The sequence below is a fragment of the Pleurodeles waltl genome, unplaced genomic scaffold (assembly GCF_031143425.1).
Source record: "Pleurodeles waltl isolate 20211129_DDA unplaced genomic scaffold, aPleWal1.hap1.20221129 scaffold_39, whole genome shotgun sequence".
NCBI lineage: Eukaryota > Metazoa > Chordata > Amphibia > Caudata > Salamandridae > Pleurodeles > Pleurodeles waltl.
This window is the reverse complement of record NW_027150097.1, coordinates 6,469,656-6,484,652: the sequence shown is the minus strand read 5'-3', so window position 1 is coordinate 6,484,652 and position 14,997 is coordinate 6,469,656. Positions and strand designations below refer to the sequence as shown.

General features: G+C 46.0%; 4 non-coding genes across 4 annotated transcripts; all 4 read right to left on the bottom strand.

Moving 5' to 3' along the window:
* Window positions 1–734: 734 nt before the first annotated feature.
* On the bottom strand, window positions 735–817 carry TRNAL-CAG (transfer RNA leucine (anticodon CAG)). Its single transcript has one exon. It is a non-coding gene; the product is annotated as a tRNA-Leu (tRNA).
* A 9,633-nt stretch (window positions 818–10,450) lies between these two features.
* TRNAL-CAG (transfer RNA leucine (anticodon CAG)) lies at window positions 10,451–10,533 on the bottom strand. The gene has a single exon. It is a non-coding gene; the product is annotated as a tRNA-Leu (tRNA).
* A 1,130-nt stretch (window positions 10,534–11,663) lies between these two features.
* Window positions 11,664–11,746, bottom strand: TRNAR-CCG (transfer RNA arginine (anticodon CCG)). Its single transcript has one exon. It is a non-coding gene; the product is annotated as a tRNA-Arg (tRNA).
* A 2,348-nt stretch (window positions 11,747–14,094) lies between these two features.
* Window positions 14,095–14,177, bottom strand: TRNAR-CCG (transfer RNA arginine (anticodon CCG)). Its single transcript has one exon. It is a non-coding gene; the product is annotated as a tRNA-Arg (tRNA).
* Between the last annotated feature and the right edge of the window lie 820 nt (window positions 14,178–14,997).

Below are 14,997 nucleotides of genomic sequence, written 5' to 3'. Positions count from 1 at the left end.
CGGTACAGTTTGAGTCCTCGACCGCCATGCTCAACGCGGCTGCAAGGATTCGGGGTGGATTGACTGAATGTGGCATTTCTTGTTGTGTACTATTCTTGTATACTGGTTTAGTATAGTATCTTTTTTTTTAGCAGCTATGTTTGTTTTGTATTGGTTAAGGAGAAATATTGTGTTCGTCATGGGCACGCCTATGATGCACACCAAGGGAGGTAGGGAGTGTTAGTCTCCCCCGAGTTTTGGAGTTGGATGGTAGGCGCGGTGACGTGGAACCGGAGAGAATAAAAGGCCAGGGAAGGTGTTCCTCGTGGCCAATGACTCTATATTATTCTCTGTGTATTTATTAAAACTTATCTGCGAAACAGGCACCATGTGTGCACGATGCAACACACCCCTCCCATGCCCTGAATACAGAAGTTAAAAACCAGCTGTGATTGGGACGCAGGGGACCCTGGTGCCACTGAACCTTCTGCACTGTGAACCTGCTGAACTATTGACAGCTGCGCTCTTGATATGTAGGGTCGAAACCTTTATCTCTGCCCCTCTATCACGATTTGTTGAAGATGCTGTGATTTCCCGCTTTACCGATTTACTGCGATTTAGCCAACTTCAGGAAATTAGTGCAAGCAACGGACAATAGATCTTATCGATAATTTACAGAAACTGTTGACATTGTTTTTGATACGGGTGCTTGGAAAAAAAAAGTCCAAAAATGTATCCACCTCGCAAAAGACACTTGTCAGAAGTGGGATTCAAACCCACGCCTCCAAAGGAGACTGCAACCTGAACGCAGCGCCTTAGACCACTCGGCCATCCTGACACTCTTGACACTGCACTGATGGCTCAATTTCCAGCTTATAAACCAAAATGAGTGCCATGTACTGAGTGAATGTTGTTTAATGTCCTCTGTATTTTCAATTCCAGACCTTCCTGCTCAGGGAAACAGTGGGATCTGAAGCTGATGAAGGAGAGAGGATGGATCATCCTGACAGTGGATCCGGTGGTGACTGCTACTAATTCTCAATCATCTACTACATGGGGTGTGGACATGCTGAATTTTGAGCCAGTGCACATGGCCGGTGGTGACTGCTACTAATTCTCAATCATCTACTACAGGGGGTGTGGACATGCAGAATTTGGAGCCAGTTCAAGATTCAGATCAGGAGGTGCCTGGCTCCATACCAATCAACTCAGTGCCTCTGAGACAAGGACTTGAACGGTACAGTTTGAGTCCTCGACCGCCATGCTCAACGCGGCTGCAAGGATTCGGGGTGGATTGACTGAATGTGGCATTTCTTGTTGTGTACTATTCTTGAATACTGGTTTAGTATAGTATCTTTTTTTTTAGCAGCTATGTTTGTTTTGTATTGGTTAAGGAGAAATGTTGTGTTCGTCATGGGCACGCCTATGATGCACACCAAGGGAGGTAGGGAGTGTTAGTCTCCCCCGAGTTTTGGAGTTGGATGGTAGGCGAGGTGACGTGGAACCGGAGAGAATAAAAAGTCAGGGAAGGTGTTCCTCGTGGCCAATGACTCTATATTATTCTCTGTGTATTTATTAAAACTTATTTGCGAAACAGGCACTGTGTGAGCACAATGCAACACACCCCTCCCATGCCCAGAATACAGAAGTTAAAAACCAGCTGTGATTGGGACGCAGGGGACCCTGGTGCCACTGAACCTTCTGCACTGTGAACCTGCTGAACTATGGACAGCTGTGCTTTTGATATGTAGGGTCGAAACCTTTATCTCGGCCCCTCTATCACGATTTGTTGAAGATGCTGTGATTTCCTGCTTTACCGATTTACTGCGATTTAGCCAACTTCAGGCAATTAGTGCAAGCAACGGACAATAGATCTTATCGATAATTTACAGAAACTGTTGACATTGTTTTTGATAAGGGTGCTTGGAAAAAAAAGTCCAAAAATGTATCCACCTCGCAAAGACACTTGTCAGAAAAGGGGCTTGAACCCACGTCTCCAAGGGAGACTGTGACCTGAATACAGCACCTTAGACCACCCGGCCATCCTGACACTCTCGACACCAGACTGATGGCTCAATTTCCAGCTTATAAACCAAAATGAGTGCCATGTACTGAGTGAATGTAATTTAATGTCCTCTATATTTTCTATTCCAGACCTTCCTGCTCAGGGAAACAGTGGGATCTGAAGCTGATGAAGGAGAGAGGATGGATCATCCTGACAGTGGACCCTGTGGTGACTGCTACTAATTCTCAATCATCTACTACATGGGGTGTGGACTTGCAGAATTTTGAGCCAGTGCATATGGCCGGTGGTGACTGCTACTAATTCTCAATCATCTACTACAGGGGGTGTGGACATGCAGAATTTGGAGCCAGTTCAAGATTCAGATCAGGAGGTGCCTGGCTCCATACCAATCAACTCAGTGCCTCTGAGACAAGGACTTGAACGGTACAGTTTGAGTCCTCGACCGCCATGCTCAACGCGGCTGCAAGGATTCGGGGTGGATTGACTGAATGTGGTATTTATTGTTGTGTACTATTCTTTATACTGGATTAGTATAGTATCTTTTTTTTGAGCAGCTATGTTTGTTTTGTATTGGTTAAGGAGAAATGTTGTGTTCGTCATGGGCACGCCCATGATCCACACCAAGGGAGGTAGGGAGTGTTAGTCTCCCCCGAGTTTTGGAGTTGGATGGTAGGTGCGGTGATGTGGAATCGGAGAGAATAAAAGGTAGGGGAAGGTGTTCCTCGTGGCCAAAGACTCCATATTATTCTTTGTGTATTTATTAAAACTTCTCTGCAAAACAGGCACTGTGTGTGCACGACGCAACACCCCCACCCCTCCCATCCCCTGAATACAGAAGTTAAAAACCAGCTCTGATTGGGACGCAGGGGACCCTGGTGCCACTGAACCTTCTGCACTGTGAACCTGCTGAACTATTGACAGCTGCGCTTTTGATATGTAGGGTCGAAACCTTTATCTCGGCCCCTCTATCACGATTTGTTGAAGATGCTGTGATTTCCTGCTTTACCGATTTAATGCGATTTAGCCAACTTCAGGCAATTAGTGCAAGCAACGGAAAATAGATCTTATCGATAATTTACAGAAACTGTTGACATTGTTTTTGATACGGTGCTTGGGAAAAAAAGTCAAAAAATGTATCCACCTTGCAAAATACACTTGTCAGAAAAGGGGCTTGAACCCACGTCTCCAAGGGAGACTGTGACCTGAATACAGCACCTTAGACCACCCGGCCATCCTGACACTCTCGACACCAGACTGATGGCTCAATTTCCAGCTTATAAACCAAAATGAGTGCCATGTACTGAGTGAATGTAATTTAATGTCCTCTATATTTTCTATTCCAGACCTTCCTGCTCAGGGAAACAGTGGGATCTGAAGCTGATGAAGGAGAGAGGATGGATCATCCTGACAGTGGACCCTGTGGTGACTGCTACTAATTCTCAATCATCTACTACATGGGGTGTGGACTTGCAGAATTTTGAGCCAGTGCATATGGCCGGTGGTGACTGCTACTAATTCTCAATCATCTACTACAGGGGGTGTGGACATGCAGAATTTGGAGCCAGTTCAAGATTCAGATCAGGAGGTGCCTGGCTCCATACCAATCAACTCAGTGCCTCTGAGACAAGGACTTGAACGGTACAGTTTGAGTCCTCGACCGCCATGCTCAACACGGCTGCAAGGATTCGGGGTGGATTGACTGAATGTGGTATTTATTGTTGTGTACTATTCTTGTATACTGGATTAGTATAGTATCTTTTTTTTGAGCAGCTATGTTTGTTTTGTATTGGTTAAGGAGAAATGTTGTGTTCGTCATGGGCACGCCCATGATCCACACCAAGGGAGGTAGGGAGTGTTAGTCTCCCCCGAGTTTTGGAGTTGGATGGTAGGTGCGGTGATGTGGAATCGGAGAGAATAAAAGGTAGGGGAAGGAGTTCCTCGTGGCCAAAGACTCCATATTATTCTTTGTGTATTTATTAAAACTTCTCTGCAAAACAGGCACTGTGTGTGCACGACCTAACACCCCCACCCCTCCCATCCCCTGAATACAGAAGTTAAAAACCAGCTCTGATTGGGACGCAGGGGACACTGGTGCCACTGAACCTTCTGCACTGTGAACCTGCTGAACTATTGACAGCTGCGCTTTTGATATGTAGGGTCGAAACCTTTATCTCGGCCCCTCTATCACGATTTGTTGAAGATGCTGTGATTTCCTGCTTTACCGATTTACTGCGATTTAGCCAACTTCAGGCAATTAGTGCAAGCAACGGAAAATAGATCTTATCGATAATTTACAGAAACTGTTGACATTGTTTTTGATACGGTGCTTGGGAAAAAAAAGTCAAAAAATGTATCCACCTTGCAAAATACACTTGTCCGAAGTGGGATTTAAACCCACACCTCCAAGGGAGGCTGCGACCTGAACGCAGCACCTTAGACCACTCGGCCATCCTGACAGTCTGCACACCTCGCTCATGGCTCAATTTCGAGCGTATAAACCAAAATGAGTGCCATGTACTGAGTGAATGTTGTTTAATGTCCTCTGTATTTTCAATTCCAGACCTTCCTGCTCAGGGAAACAGTGGGATCTGAAGCTGATGAAGGAGAGAGGATGGATCATCCTGACAGTGAATCCGGTGGTGACTGCTACTAATTCTCAATCATCGACTACATGGGGTGTGGACATGCAGAAGTTTGAGCCAGTGCACATGGCCGGTGGTGACTGCTACTAATTCTCAATCATCTACTACAAGGGGTGTGGACATGCAGAATTTGGAGCCAGTTCAAGATTCAGATCAGGAGGTGCCTGGCTCCAAACCAATCAACTCAGTGCCACTGAGACAAGGACTTGAACGGTACAGTTTGAGTCCTCGACCGCCATGCTCAACGCGGCTGCAAGGATTCGGGGTGGATTGACTGAATGTGGCATTTCTTGTTGTGTACTATTCTTGTATACTGGATTAGTATAGTATCTTTTTTTTGAGCAGCTATGTTTGTTTTGTATTGGTTAAGGAGAAATGTTGTGTTCGTCATGGGCACGCCTATGATGCACACCAAGGGAGGTAGGGAGTGTTAGTCTCCCCTGAGTTTTGGAGTTGGATGGTAGGCGCGGTGACGTGGAACCGGAGAGAATAAAAGGTCAGGGAAGGTGTTCCTCGTGGCCAATGACTCTATATTATTCTCTGTGTATTTATTAAAACTTATCTGCGAAACAGGCACCGTGTGTGCACGATCCAACACACCCCTCTCATGCCCTGAATACAGAAGTTAAAAACCAGCTGTGATTGGGACGCAGGGGACCCTGGTGCCACTGAACCTTCTGCACTGTGAACCTGCTGAACTATTGACAGCTGCGCTCTTGATATGTAGGGTCGAAACCTTTATCTCTGCCCCTCTATCACGATTTGTTGAAGATGCTGTGATTTCCCGCTTTACTGATTTACTGCGATTTAGCCAACTTCAGGAAATTAGTGCAAGCAACGGACAATAGATCTTATCGATAATTTACAGAAACTGTTGACATTGTTTTTGATACGGGTGCTTGGAAAAAAAAAGTCCAAAAATGTATCCACCTCGCAAAAGACACTTGTCAGAAGTGGAATTCAAATCCACGCCTCCAAAGGAGACTGCAACCTGAACGCAGCGCCATAGACCACTCGGCCATCCTGACACTCTTGACACTGCACTGATGGCTCAATTTCCAGCTTATAAACCAAAATGAGTGCCATGTACTGAGTGAATGTTGTTTAATGTCCTCTGTATTTTCAATTCCAGACCTTCCTGCTCAGGGAAACAGTGGGATCTGAAGCTGATGAAGGAGAGAGGATGGATCATCCTGACAGTGAATCCGGTGGTGACTGCTACTAATTCGCAATCATCGACTACTTGGGGTGTGGACATGCAGAAGTTTGAGCCAGTGCACATGGCCGGTGGTGACTGCTACTAATTCTCAATCATCTACTACAAGGGGTGTGGACATGCAGAATTTGGAGCCAGTTCAAGATTCAGATCAGGAGGTGCCTGGCTCAATACCAATCAACTCAGTGCCTCTGAGACAAGGACTTGAACGGTACAGTTTGAGTCCTCGACCGCCATGCTCAACGCGGCTGCAAGGATTCGGGGTGGATTGACTGAATGTGGCATTTCTTGTTGTGTACTATTCTTGTATACTGGTTTAGTATAGTATCTTTTTTTTTAGCAGCTATGTTTGTTTTGTATTGGTTAAGGAGAAATGTTGTGTTCGTCATGGGCACGCCTATGATGCACACCAAGGGAGGTAGGGAGTGTTAGTCTCCCCCGAGTTTTGGAGTTGGATGGTAGGCGAGGTGACGTGGAACCGGAGAGAATAAAAGGTCAGGGAAGGTGTTCCTCGTGGCCAATGACTCTATATTATTCTCTGTGTATTTATTAAAACTTATCTGTGAAACAGGCACTGTGTGTGCACGATGCAACACACCCCTCCCATGCCCAGAATACAGAAGTTAAAAACCAGCTGTGATTGGGACGCAGGGGACCCTGGTGCCACTGAACCTTCTGCACTGTGAACCTGCTGAACTATGGACAGCTGTGCTTTTGATATGTAGGGTCGAAACCTTTATCTCGGCCCCTCTATCACGATTTGTTGAAGATGCTGTGATTTCCTGCTTTACTGATTTACTGCGATTTAGCCAACTTCAGGCAATTAGTGCAACCAACGGACAATAGATCTTATCGATAATTTACAGAAACTGTTGACATTGTTTTTGATAAGGGTGCTTGGAAAAAAAAGTCAAAAAATGTATCCACCTCGCAAAAGACACTTGTCAGAAGAGGGGTTTGAACCCACGTTTCCTAGGGAGACTGTGACCTGAACACAGCACCTTAGACCACCCGGCCATCCTGACACTCTTGACACCAGACTGATGGCTCAATTTCTAGCTTATAAACCAAAATGAGTGCCATGTACTGAGTGAATGTAATTTAATGTCCTCTGTATTTTCAATTCCAGACCTTCCTGCTCAGGGAAAACAGTGGGATCTGAAGCTGACGAAGGAGAGAGGATGGATCATCCTGACAGTGGACCCTGTGGTGACTGCTACTAATTCTCAATCATCTACTACATGGGGTGTGGACTTGCAGAATTTTGAGCCAGTGCATATGGCCGGTGGTGACTGCTACTAATTCTCAATCATCTACTACAGGGGGTGTGGACATGCAGAATTTGGAGCCAGTTCAAGATTCAGATCAGGAGGTGCCTGGCTCCATACCAATCAACTCAGTGCCTCTGAGACAAGGACTTGAACGGTACAGTTTGAGTCCTCGACCGCCATGCTCAACGCGGCTGCAAGGATTCGGGGTGGATTGACTGAATGTGGTATTTATTGTTGTGTACTATTCTTGTATACTGGATTAGTATAGTATCTTTTTTTTGAGCAGCTATGTTTGTTTTGTATTGGTTAAGGAGAAATGTTGTGTTCGTCATGGGCAAGCCCATGATGCACACCAAGGGAGGTAGGGAGTGTTAGTCTCCCCCGAGTTTTGGAGTTGGATGGTAGGTGCGGTGATGTGGAATCGGAGAGAATAAAAGGTAGGGGAAGGTGTTCCTCGTGGCCAAAGACTCCATATTATTCTTTGTGTATTTATTAAAACTTCTCTGCAAAACAGGCACTGTGTGTGCACGACGCAACACCCCCACCCCTCCCATCCCCTGAATACAGAAGTTAAAAACCAGCTCTGATTGGGACGCAGGGGACACTGGTGCCACTGAACCTTCTGCACTGTGAACCTGCTGAACTAGTGACAGCTGCGCTTTTGATATGTAGGGTCGAAACCTTTATCTCGGCCCCTCTATCACGATTTGTTGAAGATGCTGTGATTTCCTGCTTTACCGATTTACTGCGATTTAGCCAACTTCAGGCAATTAGTGCAAGCAACGGAAAATAGATCTTATCGATAATTTACAGAAACTGTTGACATTGTTTTTGATACGGTGCTTGGGAAGCAAAAGTCCAAAAATGTATCCACCTTGCAAAATACACTTGTCAGAAGTGGGATTTAAACACACACCTCCAAGGGAGGCTGCGACCTGAACGCAGCGCCTTAGACCACTCAGCCATCCTGACACTCTGCACACCTCGCTCATGGCTCAATTTCGAGCGTATAAACCAAAATGAGTGCCATGTACTGAGTGAATGTTGTTTAATGTCCTCTGTATTTTCAATTCCAGACCTTCCTGCTCAGGGAAACGGTGGGATCTGAAGCTGATGAAGGAGAGAGGATGGATCATCCTGACAGTGAATCCGGTGGTGACTGCTACTAATTCTCAATCATCGACTACATGGGGTGTGGACATGCAGAAGTTTGAGCCAGTGCACATGGCCGGTGGTGACTGCTACTAATTCTCAATCATCTACTACAAGGGGTGTGGACATGCAGAATTTGGAGCCAGTTCAAGATTCAGATCAGGAGGTGCCTGGCTCCATACCAATCAACTCAGTGCCTCTGAGACAAGGACTTGAACGGTACAGTTTGAGTCCTCGACCGCCATGCTCAACGCGGCTGCAAGGATTCGGGGTGGATTGACTGAATGTGGCATTTCTTGTTGTGTACTATTCTTGTATACTGGATTAGTATAGTATCTTTTTTTTGAGCAGCTATGTTTGTTTTGTATTGGTTAAGGAGAAATGTTGTGTTCGTCATTGGCACGCCTATGATGCACACCAAGGGAGGTAGGGAGTGTTAGTCTCCCCTGAGTTTTGGAGTTGGATGGTAGGCGCGGTGACGTGGAACCGGAGAGAATAAAAGGTCAGGGAAGGTGTTCCTCGTGGCCAATGACTCTATATTATTCTCTGAGTATTTATTAAAACTTATCTGCGAAACAGGCACTGTGTGTGCACGATGCAACACACCCCTCTCATGCCCTGAATACAGAAGTTAAAAAACAGCTGTGATTGGGACGCAGGGGACCCTGGTGCCACTGAACCTTCTGCACTGTGAACCTGCTGAACTATTGACAGCTGCGCTCTTGATATGTAGGGTCGAAACCTTTATCTCTGCCCCTCTATCACGATTTGTTCAAGATGCTGTGATTTCCCGCTTTACTGGTTTACTGCGATTTAGCCAACTTCAGGAAATTAGTGCAAGCAACGGACAATAGATCTTATCGATAATTTACAGAAACTGTTGACATTGTTTTTGATACGGGTGCTTGGAAAAGAAAAGTCCAAAAATGTATCCACCTCGCAAAAGACACTTGTCAGAAGTGGGATTCAAATCCACGCCTCCAAAGGAGACTGCAACCTGAACGCAGCGCCTTAGACCACTCGGCCATCCTGACACTCTTGACACTGCACTGATGGCTCAATTTCCAGCTTATAAACCAAAATGAGTGCCATGTACTGAGTGAATGTTGTTTAATGTCCTCTGTATTTTCAATTCCAGACCTTCCTGCTCAGGGAAACAGTGGGATCTGAAGCTGGTGAAGGAGAGAGGATGGATCATCCTGACAGTGAATCCGGTGGTGACTGCTACTAATTCGCAATCATCGACTACTTGGGGTGTGGACATGCAGAAGTTTGAGCCAGTGCACATGGCCGGTGGTGACTGCTACTAATTCTCAATCATCTACTACAAGGGGTGTGGACATGCAGAATTTGGAGCCAGTTCAAGATTCAGATCAGGAGGTGCCTGGCTCCATACCAATCAACTCAGTGCCTCTGAGACAAGGACTTGAACGGTACAGTTTGAGTCCTCGACCGCCATGCTCAACGCGGCTGCAAAGATTCGGGGTGGATTGACTGAATGTGGCATTTCTTGTTGTGTACTATTCTTGTATACTGGATTAGTATAGTATCTTTTTTTTGAGCAGCTATGTTTGTTTTGTATTGGTTAAGGAGAAATGTTGTGTTCGTCATGGGCACGCCTATGATGCACACCAAGGGAGGTAGAGAGTGTTAGTCTCCCCCGAGTTTTGGAGTTGGATGGTAGGCGCGGTGACGTGGAACCGGAGAGAATAAAAGGTCAGGGAAGGTGTTCCTCGTGGCCAATGACTCTATATTATTCTCTGTGTATTTATTAAAACTTATCTGCGAAACAGGCACCGTGTGTGCACGATGCAACACACCCCTCCCATGCCCTGAATACAGAAGTTAAAAACCAGCTGTGATTGGGACGCAGGGGACCCTGGTGCCACTGAACCTTCTGCACTGTGAACCTGCTGAACTATTGACAGCTGCGCTCTTGATATGTAGGGTCGAAACCTTTATCTCTGCCCCTCTTTCACGATTTGTTGAAGATGCTGTGATTTCCCGCTTTACCGATTTACTGCGATTTAGCCAACTTCAGGAAATTACTGCAAGCAACGGACAATAGATCTTATTGATAATTTACAGAAACTGTTGACATTGTTTTTGATACGGGTGCTTGGAAAAAAAAGTCCAAAAATGTATCCACCTCGCAAAAGACACTTGTCAGAAGTGGGATTCGAACCCATGCCTCCAAAGGAGACTGCGACCTGAACGCAGCGCCTTAGACCACTCGGCCATCCTGACACTCTTGACACTGCACTGATGGCTCAATTTCCAGCTTATAAACCAAAATGAGTGCCATGTACTGAGTGAATGTTGTTTAATGTCCTCTGTATTTTCAATTCCAGACCTTCCTGCTCAGGGAAACAGTGGGATCTGAAGCTGATGAAGGAGAGAGGATGGATCATCCTGACAGTGAATCCGGTGGTGACTGCTACTAATTCTCAATCATCGACTACTTGGGGTGTGGACATGCAGAAGTTTGAGCCAGTGCACATGGCCGGTGGTGACTGCTACTAATTCTCAATCATCTACTACAAGGGGTGTGGACATGCAGAATTTGGAGCCAGTTCAAGATTCAGATCAGGAGGTGCCTGGCTCCATACCAATCAACTCAGTGCCTCTGAGACAAGGACTTGAACGGTACAGTTTGAGTCCTCGACCGCCATGCTCAACGCGGCTGCAAGGATTCAGGGTGAATTGACTGAATGTGGCATTTCTTGTTGTGTACTATTCTTGTATACTGGATTAGTATAGTATCTTTTTTTTGAGCAGCTATGTTTGTTTTGTATTGGTTAAGGAGAAATGTTGTGTTCGTCATGGGCACGCCTATGATGCACACCAAGGGAGGTAGGGAGTGTTAGTCTCCCCCGAGTTTTGGAGTTGGATGGTAGGCGCGGTGACGTGGAACCGGAGAGAATAAAAGGCCAGGGAAGGTGTTCCTCGTGGCCAATGACTCCATATTATTCTTTGTGTATTTATTAAAACTTCTCTGCAAAACAGGCACTGTGTGTGCACGACGCAACACACCCCTCTCATCCCCTGAATACAGAAGTTAAAAACCAGCTCTGATTGGGACGCAGGGGACCCTGGTGCAACTGAACCTTCTGCACTGTGAACCTGCTGAACTATTGACAGCTGCGCTTTTGATATGTAGGGTCGAAACCTTTATCTCGGCCCCTCTATCACGATTTGTTGAAGATGCTGTGATTTCCTGCTTTACCGATTTACTGCGATTTAGCCAACTTCAGGCAATTAGTGCAAGCAACGGAAAATAGATCTTATCGATAATTTACAGAAACCGTTGACATTGTTTTTGATACGGTGCTTGGGAAAAAAAAGTCCAAAAATGTATCCACCTCGCAAAATACACTTGTCAGAAGTGGGATTTAAACCCACACCTCCAAGGGAGGCTGCGACCGGAACGCAGCGCCTTAGACCACTCGGCCATCCTGACACTCTTCACACCTCGCTCATAGCTCAATTTCGAGCGTATAAACCAAAATGAGTGCCATGTACTGAGTGAATGTTGTTTAATGTCCTCTGTATTTTCAATTCCAGACCTTCCTGCTCAGGGAAACAGTGGGATCTGAAGCTGATGAAGGAGAGAAGATGGTTCATCCTGACAGTGAATCCGGTGGTGACTGCTACTAATTCTCAATCATCGACTACATGGGGTGTGGACATGCAGAGGTTTGAGCCAGTGCACATGGCCTGTGGTGACTGCTACTAATTCTCAATCATCTACTACAAGGGGTGTGGACATGCAGAATTTGGAGCCAGTTCAAGATTCAGATCAGGAGGTGCCTGGCTCCATACCAATCAACTCAGTGCCTCTGAGACAAGGACTTGAACGGTACAGTTTGAGTCCTCGACCGCCATGCTCAACATGGCTGCAAGGATTCGGGGTGGATTGACTGAATGTGGCATTTCTTGTTGTGTACTATTCTTGTATACTGGATTAGTATAGTATCTTTTTTTTGAGCAGCTATGTTTGTTTTGTATTGGTTAAGGAGAAATGTTGTGTTCGTCATGGGCACGCCTATGATGCACACCAAGGGAGGTAGGGAGTGTTAGTCTCCCCTGAGTTTTGGAGGGAGTTGAATGGTAGGCGCGGTGACGTGGAACCGGAGAGAATAAAAGGTCAGGGAAGGTGTTCCTCGTGGCCAATGACTCTATATTATTCTCTGTGTATTTATTAAAACTTATCTGCGAAACAGGCACCGTGTGTGCACGATGCAACACACCCCTCTCATGCCCTGAATACAGAAGTTAAAAACCAGCTGTGATTGGGACGCAGGGGACCCTGGTGCCACTGAACCTTCTGCACTGTGAACCTGCTGAACTATTGACAGCTGCGCTCTTGATATGTAGGGTCGAAACCTTTATCTCTGCCCCTCTATCACGATTTGTTGAAGATGCTGTGATTTCCCTCTTTACTGATTTACTGCGATTTAGCCAACTTCAGGAAATTAGTGCAAGCAACGGACAATAGATCTTATCGATAATTTACAGAAACTGTTGACATTGTTTTTGATACGGGTGCTTGGAAAAAAAAAGTCCAAAAATGTATCCACCTCGCAAAAGACACTTGTCAGAAGTGGGATTCAAATCCACGCCTCCAAAGGAGACTGCAACCTGAACGCAGCGCCTTAGACCACTCGGCCATCCTGACACTCTTGACACTGCACTGATGGCTCAATTTCCAGCTTATAAACCAAAATGAGTGCCATGTACTGAGTGAATGTTGTTTAATGTCCTCTGTATTTTCAATTCCAGACCTTCCTGCTCAGGGAAACAGTGGGATCTGAAGCTGATGAAGGATAGAGGATGGATCATCCTGACAGTGAATCCGGTGGTGACTGCTACTAATTCGCAATCATCGACTACTTGGGGTGTGGACATACAGAAGTTTGAGCCAGTGCACATGGCCGGTGGTGACTGCTACTAATTCTCAATCATCTACTACAAGGGGTGTGGACATGCAGAATTTGGAGCCAGTTCAAGATTCAGATCAGGAGGTGCCTGGCTCCATACCAATCAACTCAGTGCCTCTGAGACAAGGACTTGAACGGTACAGTTTGAGTCCTCAAACGCCATGCTCAACGCGGCTGCAAAGATTCGGGGTGGATTGACTGAATGTGGCATTTCTTGTTGTGTACTATTCTTGTATACTGGATTAGTATAGTATCTTTTTTTTGAGCAGCTATGTTTGTTTTGTATTGGTTAAGGAGAAATGTTGTGTTCGTCATGGGCACGCCTATGATGCACACCAAGGGAGGTAGAGAGTGTTAGTCTCCCCCGAGTTTTGGAGTTGGATGGTAGGCGCGGTGACGTGGAACCGGAGAGAATAAAAGGTCAGGGAAGGTGTTCCTCGTGGCCAATGACTCTATATTATTCTCTATGTATTTATTAAAACTTATCTGCGAACCAGGCACCGTGTGTGCACGATGCAACACACCCCTCCCATGCCCTGAATACAGAAGTTAAAAACCAGCTGTGATTGGGACGCAGGGGACCCTGGTGCCACTGAACCTTCTGCACTGTGAACCTGCTGAACTATTGACAGCTGCGCTTTTGATATGTAGGGTCGAAACCTTTATCTCTGCCCTTCTTTCACGATTTGTTGAAGATGCTGTGATTTCCTGCTTTACCGATTTACTGCGATTTAGCCAACTTCAGGCAATTAGTGCAAGCAACGGAAAATAGATCTTATCGATAATTTACAGAAACCGTTGACATTGTTTTTGATACGGTGCTTGGGAAAAAAAAGTCCAAAAATGTATCCACCTCGCAAAATACACTTGTCAGAAGTGGGATTTAAACCCACACCTCCAAGGGAGGCTGCGACCGGAACGCAGCGCCTTAGACCACTCGGCCATCCTGACACTCTTCACACCTCGCTCATAGCTCAATTTCGAGCGTATAAACCAAAATGAGTGCCATGTACTGAGTGAATGTTGTTTAATGTCCTCTGTATTTTCAATTCCAGACCTTCCTGCTCAGGGAAACAGTGGGATCTGAAGCTGATGAAGGAGAGAAGATGGTTCATCCTGACAGTGAATCCGGTGGTGACTGCTACTAATTCTCAATCATCGACTACATGGGGTGTGGACATGCAGAGGTTTGAGCCAGTGCACATGGCCTGTGGTGACTGCTACTAATTCTCAATCATCTACTACAAGGGGTGTGGACATGCAGAATTTGGAGCCAGTTCAAGATTCAGATCAGGAGGTGCCTGGCTCCATACCAATCAACTCAGTGCCTCTGAGACAAGGACTTGAACGGTACAGTTTGAGTCCTCGACCGCCATGCTCAACATGGCTGCAAGGATTCGGGGTGGATTGACTGAATGTGGCATTTCTTGTTGTGTACTATTCTTGTATACTGGATTAGTATAGTATCTTTTTTTTGAGCAGCTATGTTTGTTTTGTATTGGTTAAGGAGAAATGTTGTGTTCGTCATGGGCACGCCTATGATGCACACCAAGGGAGGTAGGGAGTGTTAGTCTCCCCTGAGTTTTGGAGGGAGTTGAATGGTAGGCGCGGTGACGTGGAACCGGAGAGAATAAAAGGTCAGGGAAGGTGTTCCTCGTGGCCAATGACTCTATATTATTCTCTGTGTATTTATTAAAACTTATCTGCGAAACAGGCACCGTGTGTGCACGATGCAACACACCCCTCTCATGCCCTGAATACAGAAGTTAAA